The sequence below is a fragment of the Leopardus geoffroyi genome, chromosome C3 (assembly GCF_018350155.1).
Source record: "Leopardus geoffroyi isolate Oge1 chromosome C3, O.geoffroyi_Oge1_pat1.0, whole genome shotgun sequence".
Classification (NCBI taxonomy): Eukaryota; Metazoa; Chordata; class Mammalia; order Carnivora; family Felidae; genus Leopardus; species Leopardus geoffroyi.
The window spans coordinates 117,167,698-117,177,832 of record NC_059338.1 but is presented as its reverse complement, the minus strand read 5'-3'; the positions used below and the strand labels follow the sequence as shown (position 1 = coordinate 117,177,832).

The 10,135-nt window shown below is 34.6% G+C and overlaps 1 long non-coding RNA gene across 1 annotated transcript; it reads right to left on the bottom strand.

The window, feature by feature from the left end:
• Nucleotides 1–298: 298 nt before the first annotated feature.
• LOC123584815 lies at nt 299–9,663 on the bottom strand. The gene is made up of 2 exons (XR_006705690.1): nt 9,157–9,663; nt 299–489 (listed from the first exon to the last, which is right to left on the bottom strand). It is a non-coding gene; the product is annotated as an uncharacterized LOC123584815 (long non-coding RNA).
• Nucleotides 9,664–10,135: the final 472 nt, after the last annotated feature.

Sequence of the window (10,135 nt, the reverse complement as noted above, 5' to 3'; positions counted from 1 at the left end):
TAATTTCGCCAACACCACTTATCACTCTTTTCTATGAACTGTGCATAGGATTTCTGCTTCTTTTGTGCCTGTTTGCATCATAAATTTTTGTGTACTTTTCTATTTCTCTTACTAGATCATAAGTCCATTAAAGCCAGGAACAATGTCTCTGTCACTTTGAATCGACCATAGCACCAGTTTATCTTTAGCAGCAGTGACAACTCTGTAATGGTGATAAGTAGGTCAACTAATAAAATAATTTTGGGATAAGTTAAAAAGAGAGACCTTTCTGGAAGTAGAATTTAAAGATGGAACTTAATATGGCTCCAGAATCATTTATTATAGGTCTTAGGTGAGCTTTTGTCACTTCTTATGTTTTGTATTCACTCTTAATATTGGTATCTTGATCACACTGTGTCCTTTTTCAGTGAAGCTGTCAAAACCCATCTGGCTGGTCAGCAAAGTGTTGGTGCTGCTGTGACACCTTGTCAACAATGACACTCTCTATACCTGCCATATAAAAAATAAAATAAAATAAAATTAGTGTGTTATACAAAAAGGAGAATCGCGTCAAGAGTAATATGAAGGAGTTGTTACAAAGAAGACTTTCTGTAGTATCTGGGAACAGCCCAAGATAGATAATATTCTATAAATTCCTATGACCAGTTCCACATAATTTGTTTTCGCATAAACACTGAACTCAAACCCAGGTTTCGATAACTAGAGACGCTAAGAGATATTAGCTTTAGCTTTAAAAGAAACCTAAAAAAGGATTTCAATTAAAGAGTAATATGGTATGTACATGTTTTCAATATAATTCATCTACCACCTACCTTACATATTAAAATCCAATTTATACAATTTAGATTTCATGAAATAATAATGCTAGCCACAGTTATTTGTAGCACAATTAACATTGTTGAAAGTCTAAAACATGACAGTGACCTTTATATTAGTCTGTATTAGTACCCACAAAAGGCAATTTTATTTCATAGTCTATTGAATATAGGAGCCATTTTCAGATACATCTAGTTTAAGTGGTAAAATTACAGAAAATTACACATACAGTATGATAGCTTTTTCCTACTCTAAGGAAACCACCTAAATGCCTTCAAATTCTGTAAAATCATTGCTCTTTTAGAATCAGTGGTTCCAAAATTATCAGATGCTGTCAAATTTTGCAACCACATGTGCTTAGTTTATGGTTAATATATCTTTATTGATGACCATTGATTTAACATAGATTATTAGGACTATTACACTGGACCTAAGCAAACCTCAGACAATAGCATCCAGCATCATTCTGTTGAGACGAGAGGGGAAAAGGATGGTAGGAAGTGAAGGAAAACACGCCCCATGAGATCATCAGCAAGGAAATCTCTGGAGGAAGACCAGGCCTTAACCACTGTCAGTTCCTAGACACTTATGGGTCTTTCACCTCTAAATTTATCTAAAGTCTCTAATTTTATTAATGTATACTAGTTACATATGTTCCTTGATGGTTCTCTAGAATTGTGATTTGTATGTTTGACAGCTCATAATTCTAATACTGAGAGTTTGAACAAATCTCCCTGTCACTCTTTTTCACTTTTGTGATCGGATGAACGCTAGTCTTCTTTCTCATTCATCAGCATTTGACTTTTCAGACTGGAGTTCAATATTTCTATTCCATCATTTTTCAGAGTTTAGAAATCTCCTTAGTCATTTAAATTGCCCTTCCTTGGAGCTTTCTAGCTGTTTTAGGGTGTTACTATTCTTTTTAACTCTGTCAAAGCCAGGTCATCCCTGCTATTTGAGATCTAAGATTTGTAATATCCAGCATTTAAAGATTTATGCATTTTCTAACAGATGCAGAAATCAATGGGAAATCTCATGAGATCTTGGAAACTATAAATTAAAAGTAACCCAAGGCTCACACTGTAGATAGCTAAGCAGCTAATATCTACCTGGTGGGCTAGTCTTATCTCAGTGTATCAGAACACCTGTCTATATAAAAAAGTCTTTTCTAACTTGTTGTATACTGTGCTATTTCCTATGTTAAAACTACTCCTTAACATGCTAAATTTACCTATCCAGGGAAGGAAGTATATTAGTACATTGTGATCTGATTTAAAAATAAAATATTCTTCAGTCCTGAGAGATTAGTGTGCCAAACAGGTAGAATTTAATGGAATAAGGGTGTCAAAAAGTGGCTGAGTTTAAAGAAATATATGCAAAAGTAGGCCTGGGTAAGGTTTCTCGGGAGCTAAAGTATAATTATGTGTAAGCATCCAGAAAACAGGTCCTCAGAGATAGGGACCTGAAAAGAGGGGTAAAGGTAATAGTAGCAGATGCATGTAGGTTTAAAATTAGTCCCAAATAAAACATTGCAGTTATCTTAACTCAAATGGCGCAGTCGTATAAGAGACAAATTGAGTCTATAATATAATGCACTAAGTGGCTGCATAAATATAAATAATTACTTTAATCTTGATTGTTAACCCTTACAAACTGATAACACATTAAAAAATACTGGCAAAGTAGATCTTCAGTTAAAAAGACAGAGAAATTCATTCTCTTTTTAAAGGTCATTCTTTATTTTTTAAAATTTACATCCAAATTAGTTAGCATCTAGTGCAACAATGATTTCAGGAGTAGATTCCTTAATGCCCCTTACCCATTTAGCCCATCCCCCCTCCCAGAACCCCTCCAGTAAACTTCAGTTTGTTCTCCATATTTATGAGTCTCTTCTGTTTTGTCCCCCAAATGTCTATCAATGGATGAATGGATAAAGAAAATGTGGTGTATATAATGGAGTATCACTTGGCAATCAAAAAGAATGAAATCTTGCCATTTGCAACGACGTGGATGGAACTGGAGGGTATTGTGCTAAGTGAAATCAGTCAGAGACAGACAAAAATCATAGGACTTCACTCATATGAGGACTTTAAGAGACAAAACAGATGAACATAAGGGAAGGGAAGCAAAAATAATATAGAATTCATTCTTAATAAAAAAAATTTGTGCAAATAATCAAATTCACTATTAAACAAAGATATACACATTAAAATAAGAATAGAAGATATTTTTAACCAACAAAATGGCAAGAATTAGAAAACATTATCCTAAAGACAGTAGCAACACACCTGGTAGGAATATAAATCGGCACAAACTTTCTGGGAAATACTTTGACAATATGTATCAAGGTCCTCAATAACACCATAGTGTTTCAGAAATCTCTCCTTTGGAAATAATCAAAGATGCAATAAAGGACATATTACCAGCATTACTTGTAGCAAGAGAAACCAAGAAATAGATCGATATTATTATATAGATGCATAGAAGCATATCCACAGGGTTAGATAAATTAAGGTTGAAATATAAAAGAATATTATATAACTACTAGACATTGTTTTTAAAAATACGTAACTATGGGGGGTACCTGGGTGACTCAGTCGGTTAAGCGTCCGACTTTGGCTCAGGTCATGATCTCATGGTTTGTGAGTTCGAGCCCTGCGTTGGGCTCTGTGCTGACAGCTCAGAGCCTGGAGCCTGCTTCAGATTCTGTGTCTCCCTCTCTCTCTGCCCCTCCCCCACTCACACTCTGTCTCTCTCTCCTTCAAAACTAAATAAACATTTTTGTAAAAAATGTAACTATGGGGAAAATAGCTGTGAATCTTAAGAAGAAAAGTGTGGAAGAGAACATTAAATCTTATGTGAGATTTTCTCTGAGTAATGGAATTGTACTTGATTTTTTACTTTCCCTTTTATACTTTTCTGTATTTTCTACAGAATGAGGTACTCCTTATCTATTCTGAGGGAAGGGAGAGTCACATTTGTAAAACAAATGAAACTCCAAAGGAGAACTTCTTAGGCCTTGCTATTAATAGTAAAATGCTTCCAAGAAAGTAGAATCCAGATAGGAACTGAAGTCTGGACACATTAGGATAGTGTCAATTGCTAACTTTTCTCCATAGTCTCAAAGTAATTTGAAAGACAAGTGCTTGTATTATTACCTTACAATTTTTAATCTTGAAATTATGGATTCTAAAAGACAGTGTCCCTCTTACAGAACAAAAACTTAAAGACTATTAACCAGAATTGATCGAATATTAAATGCTTTACCTGTATTAATTTTTCTTCACAACCCTATTTCTGCAGATGAAGAAACTGAGTGCCAAAGAGACTAAAGGACACATGGTTGCCAGTAAATAATAAATAACACACAGTTGTCAAGCAACAGAGACAATATTGGAACCCAGGAAGCTAGACATCAGAACAGATGCTTTTTTTTTCAATTTATTTATTTAAATTCATGTTATTTAACATGGGTAGTATATTGGTTACAGGAGTAGAACCCAGTGCAGAACGCATGCTTTATCCATTAAACTATTCCACCTCTCTGATGGTATTGTGCCTCTTAAAGTTTCTAATTGACTAAATCCATTAGTTGCAACGGGCAGTGATTTATTGCTGACCTACTTACTTCTCTGTGACTGTATTCACCAGGGCTAGAGCTTATCTGGTTCCGGGCCCCTGAGACAATCATTTGTGCCCATATCATTTGCATGAGAAGTTTACAAGTGAAGGAGTGGGATGGGGGTGGTGTTAAAAGAGGGACCAAAAAAGAATACTTAATTTCATAAGGTAGTTTTAGGTTATTGCACCAATCAGTTCTTTCATTGAGTTTGCAGACGTAGAAGGACGATTGGCTTCTGCAAAAGTCCATATAACACACCCAACACGAGATTGCTTTCCCCTTATCACTTGCTCTATGGGCAAGAGTCTAAAATTCAGGGTGTAACTAAAATTTTAATGAAACACGTATTCCTTGTGTAGCTTCAATGTTATGGTTGGTTTAAAATTATTAAATTCTGAAACTGTCTGATTTACTTTGTCTTCCAACTGGACAAAAAACTTTTTCCTATAACTAGGAATCTGCCATTTAATAGCTTTATAAAAATTCAGTTGTCAACAAATTCTCCATCAAAAGCTCTCCTCAACCATCCTATTGCACTTTTAAATAAATCAGAAAAGCATTCTACTTCAAATGAGAAGCAGATTGAATATGCAATAAATTCCTTCTTTTATGACAATTTTCCCTGGAGCTATGTTTATCAATACCACTGAGATGCTGCAAACTTTTGTTGTAAGATCAAAAAATAGAAGAGTTGATACAATGACCATAGAAAGCTTTGTTCTCCTTTGTTTGAACTTAACAGAGAGAATGTTGTCATATTTTAAAATTAAAATAAAGGAGATAGGACAACTGGCTAGTCAATTATTTAAGAAAAAATAATAAACCAAGCAAGTCTTTTCCTCAGGCCTTCAAAAAAGAAGAAGAAGAAGAAGAAGAAGAAGGAGAAGAAGAAGAAGAAAAACAATCATATAAAACTTTAGCTGGATTACAGATATAAATTGAAAAAATAAAACCATAAATAATAGAGAAAACATGGTCACATTATTTTATAATCTGGAGACATGGAAGGCTGTCCCTAAGTTCAATATAAACCAGAAGCTATAAAGGAAAAGACTGATATGTTTTATTGCAAACAAATAAAATTTTTTATCAAAACAAAGTCAAAAACAAAGAAAAATGAGGGAAAATATCTTCCAGACCTGTGAACTACATTGAATTATGTCAATTTTTTAAGACCACTTAACAGTAGAGTGGAAAGAAGCAGGATAGGTGAGACTTCCACATTTTACCAAATAACCTTCTAAAACAGGATGTTTGCCACAAACATGTATTTTTCTTAAAATTCAAAAGTAAAGAGAGAGTGAAAGAGCTAAAAGAAGAGTGAAGGAAAAGAAAATTTTAAATACACCATATTTTCCGTACATATCAAAATTGCCATAGTCTAATATCTTCCACCATTGAATAACTAAAAGAGGCCACAATGATTTCCAGGTGCAAACACATCTGAATTCAATCAACCAGAATGACATTTTGGTACTCTTGACATTCAGAAGTCATATGCATCTTGCTTTTTAGAATTTTAAACCAAGTACCAACCATTTTTACTCCACCTGCTGGTCAGAGTATATGTCATAGAGATGCACTGGCATAAATTGTTGCAATTAGGATTTATATTGATTAAATGAGCTTCTTTCAGTTTGTAAACTATACTTTTCCTTCACGACAATGTGTTTTGTTTTTCACTCTGCTAGAAATTGTTCTCATATCATACTTATCAGAAAAACAACGGGATTCTAAACTTTGTAATCAACATTGAAGAGGGCAACATACCTGCCAAGATCAAATTTCCCAATGACCTCCAAAATTCATAGTCACAGATCATAGTCCAAGCTTTGTAAACAGTGTGTATCAGCTACAGTCCGTGTCATGAGGAAAAATAAAGAGATCAACTAGGTACAAAAATCTGGTTTTTTTGTTTTAATATTCTTTTCCTTGTCCACTTACTCTTCGTACGTGTCTTGCAAATGCACAGTATCGTGCTTATTTTTTTTAATGTCTATTTATTATTTTTGAGGGACAGAGAGAGAAAAAGTGAGAGAGAACACACACCCTCGTGAACAGGGGAGGGGCAGAGAGAGAGGGAGACAGAGGATCAAAGTAGGCTCCTTCCACCCTGACAGCAGGGAGCCCAACGCCAGACCCTAACTCTGGAAACAGGAGATCATGACGTGTCGTGAGCCGAAGTCAGTTGCTTAGCTGACTGAGCCACCCAGGTGCCTCCCCCCACAGTATTGGTTTTAAAAATAACAAAAGAGGAACACATGGCTTTACAAATTTTTATAGTTCGTGAGTTTATATTGACTCTTGCAAAAGTACAAAAATCAATTTGTATTTTTGAAGCATAAGTAATGCATTATATTAATTTTTAATTTTTTGTTTACATTTATTTATTTTTGAGAGACAGAGCACTAGTGGGGGAGGGGCAGAGAGTCAGGGAGATAGAATCCGAAGCAGGCTCCAGGCTCTGAGCTGTCCGCACAGAGCCCGATGCTGGGCTTGAACTCACAAACCGTGAGATCATGACCTGAGTCGAAGTCAGATGCTTAACTGACTAAGCCACCCAAGCATCCCTATATTAATTTTTTAAATATGATTCTATGAAACCAATATTATCTTAATCCAGGATTAAATATGGAACAAGATTTATTTCCTCTAGGGTTAATTTTCAACTCTACTAAGAGACATTTCTTATTTTATCTTATTTTGTTTTGTTTTATTTTTTTTTTAATTTACATCCAAATTAGTTAGCGTATAGTGCAACAATGATTTCAGAGGTAGATTCTTTAATGTCTCGTACCCATTTAGCTCATTCCCCTCCCACAACCCCTCCAGTAATCCTCTGTTTGTTCTCCATATTTAGGAGTCTCTTATGGTTTGTCTCCCTCCCTGTTTTTATATTATTTTTGGTTCCCTTCCCTTGTGTTCATCTGTTCTGTGTCTTAAAGTCATCATATGAGTGAAGTCATATGATAGAGACATTTCTTGAACAAGATACATATAAGATGAATTAAGGAAAAAAAGTCAGAAGATTGGTTTAGCCACGTACATGAAACAATCTTAAATGGCTAATTTTATAACACTGTTGCTGCATCATCAAATTCTAGTTATATTGAAACAAAATTCCAAGCTAAAGGGATTAAGTATTTAAAATGTATTCTAATGACAAGTATCCAGGATCTATAATTCTTTTCTTGAAAGAATGATAAAGATTGTCTTTTGGAAAAGCTCCTTATCACATTTTTTTAGAAACATCTGAATTTAATTTACATCTAAAGAGTAGACCTCTCTATTCAGTAGATCATATTATCAAAACAAATTTTCATCCATTGAAAGATATTGATACATTATTCCCACTAATACCCAAATGGAAGGTAAAACTCTTCCTTTCCAACAAGAACATTTAGATTAAGAGCTGAAAAATCCCATCCACTAATACGGCAGCTGATCAAATGCATGATTTTTATTGGAATCTTTTCCCCACTCTGTTGGAAAGTGTCTAACATTGTAGCAGATATTTCCTTTGAACTCTTGCCCAGAACTGGATTGCTAATATATATATTAGTAATGTATATACATAGGCACCACTGACTTTCAGTATTTTTGCTTGAAGACTATACAACACGTTGAGAATTTTTTTTCTAAGAAAACTTCTTTACTTACACCAGGATGTGTTGCATCTTACTTGTAAAAGTGTTGACACCATACCAAAGCTACCAACGATGAAAATTCTCTGACACTGGGGAAAGCAATCAGTCCAATCACATATTTGAACTGAGTAGTTAAACGTGCCAAGGCTCTTTTGTCTGTTTATGCTTAGAGCCGCAAATTTAGAATAAGAAACTACCCAGCTTTGATTATTCAATAATAATTTATTAATAGTTGAAAATAATACCAGGAACCTTGGCACAGATGAATAGAACTAATTCCTCTCCTTGAGGAGCTCCTATTATACAATCCACCCTAGTCTCACCTTCCTTAGGTGTCCTGGTGTGGATCCATGAGAGGAAAGAGAGAAAGCTAGTTGGGGGATGCCTTCGTCCCTAGAGTTATCCTCAAATTTGATGTTTCTCTAGATTAATTCACCTCCGTTTTCCAAATTAATGCCTTTCAGTCTAAAAATAGACTTTCACCCTTCTTTCAAATTGTCCACATTAATCCCTTTAACTGAATAACGGCTACCTGTACCTGCAGGATACCCTCTCTAAAATAGAAAACATTCGATTCTCAGACTGAGGTAGGTTTGTGACAAGTACGTGTGAATTTGCTCTGAGAAGTTACTGGTGGTGGTTTTTCAAAGTGCAATCCTAGCAGTGTGTTGAAGGAAAAAAAAAAATCTTTTTTGTCGATGATTCAGAGGAGCTCTCAAACTACATGTTCCTATATTTTAGGTGAGAAGAAACCCACAATTTATTAATTATCAGGTGCTTATTATGGATTATTTCACATAATCCTCAAAACAGTCTTATGCGTTGGTGTCCTTAGTCCAATTTTGCAGAAAATAGAAAGTTAAAGAGCAAATAGCTTGCCTGAGGAATTCTAGGATTCAAACATAGGTCTGTATTGCTAAAAAGTATGTTTTACTGCTATTATATCACAAGGCCTGAACGTGAAACAACAGGTATAAATGCATGTATCTTGAAACCATTTCCTTTAAGGTGATAAAGCACAGATAATGAAGACCACTCTGAACAAAAAAACCTCTGAGCTTATTTACTCACCAGACAAGGGACGAGAGTGCACACAGGAGTGAAGAAATTCTTTAAGTTGGTCATTTAAGGAGAACATATCATGGTGGATGAGGAATTCACGGACTCCTTGTTCAGTTAAGTTCATTGTTCAGTTATCCAGAACTCTGGATGAGACAGAATGAGTCCATAAATCTGTGTGCTGTTGGTTAAAAAATTTCTATTGTATGTGGTCAGGAAAAGGTCTTCAATAAGAAAAAAAGTTTCTGCAAATGGAGAACTCAAAGTTTATGGTCATTTACCAGCTTCAGGTGATTATAACCAGTTATGGTGAAAAGTAGTATTCAGGTTTTTGGTTGTTGTTTGTTTGATTTTTAAGGACGTTAAAGATTTTTTTAATATGTCCATGAGGGAATTAGCAAGGTGGCAAATCTGGTTCAAAGGAGAAACACTTGTATTTATAGCCACTAAAAGAAAGAAGGCTAGGATAAAATTGCTAGATTATGTGCAAAACTGGTTAATGTCCTCTAGGGCAATACTGTGAACTTTATCTTGTAAACTCTTTTACATAAAAAGAAAATACATTTGCATATCTACTAGACAAAATTTATTTGCATCATTATTTATTGTAGCATTTGCATCATTATGTTTTCTGTGAGTTAACAGCTAAATATATAGAAGGGTAAAACACCCCCATCAACAGTAAACAGTAAGTCAGACAAACCTACATTATCCTGAAGAATTAGAAACTTCTTAGGTGGACATATAAGGTAATGCCTCAGTAAAACATTGAAAAATATGTATTTATCTTTTTGTCTCTTTCCAAATTTGGGTATTTTTTCCTCAATACTCCTCCTTTGTATTAAAAAATGATCACTGATGAATTATTTGGATCACAGAAATGCTGAACGCATATGTTTTTGGCTTGCTGTCTGGACACAAGATTTACAATATTTGTTAACTTGTATAAGCCTCCTTATATTATGGTCAAGAAAAGCAGAATTAAATGGCA